We start from the raw sequence: 661 nt of genomic DNA, 5'->3' as shown, positions 1-661 counted from the left end.
GTACAATTAGGTTATATTCATGCTAGAAATGAATCCCATAATTTCCACACGCCACATGTTGCCACACGTTAAGTATAAAATTTCTTGAAAAGTTGGTAATACTGACATACTCTACACGCTCGTACTTAACTTTTTACAGTGTCGAGCAGTGTAACACTGTGTCATAGTTGAAACACTTTTTGTACGACACAGTGTTACACTGTGTCATCTGTGTACGTTGTTGGAAAACACCCACTGATATGACTGGTCCATTTGATGCTTCGGAACACTCCCAATAACTCTGATTACGTCATCAATACGTCATCGTTTTTGCTTCCACTTCGCTTCAACTGCCTCATCTCGGGAGATGGGTTGGCTGGAGCGTTCACGTAGTAATTGTTAATTGTAGCATTCGAAATAGTAATGGACCAATCGGAGTGTAGCGTTTGGAGCGTAACGTTCAGAGCATTTGGAAGAAGCAAGTGGACCGCAGCCTAAGTAATGTATCAAATGTGATCGACAATAATGAGAGGGACCGTGAGAGACGGACAATCTCCCCCTCTCATTCTCTCTCCCATTACACCATTGAATGGAAAGAGATAGAAATGGCCGTCTGCCATGGTCCCTCTCTCATCCCTATCGACCATTTTGACAGTCTTGTCAGACCACTCGAGCGGATCGG

At 43.6% G+C, this 661-nt stretch overlaps 1 protein-coding gene across 1 annotated transcript in view; it reads right to left on the bottom strand.

Annotated features, from left to right (window-relative positions):
- Positions 1-661, bottom strand: part of LOC108769808 (uncharacterized) — a 36753-nt gene that overhangs the window by 5602 nt on the left and 30490 nt on the right. The window lies entirely within an intron of this gene.

This window comes from Trachymyrmex cornetzi, unplaced genomic scaffold (genome assembly GCF_001594075.2).
Source record: "Trachymyrmex cornetzi isolate Tcor2-1 unplaced genomic scaffold, Tcor1.1 scaffold95, whole genome shotgun sequence".
Lineage (NCBI taxonomy): Eukaryota > Metazoa > Arthropoda > Insecta > Hymenoptera > Formicidae > Trachymyrmex > Trachymyrmex cornetzi.
Note: the sequence above shows the minus strand (reverse complement) of the source record. Positions and strands in the feature narration are given on the sequence as shown.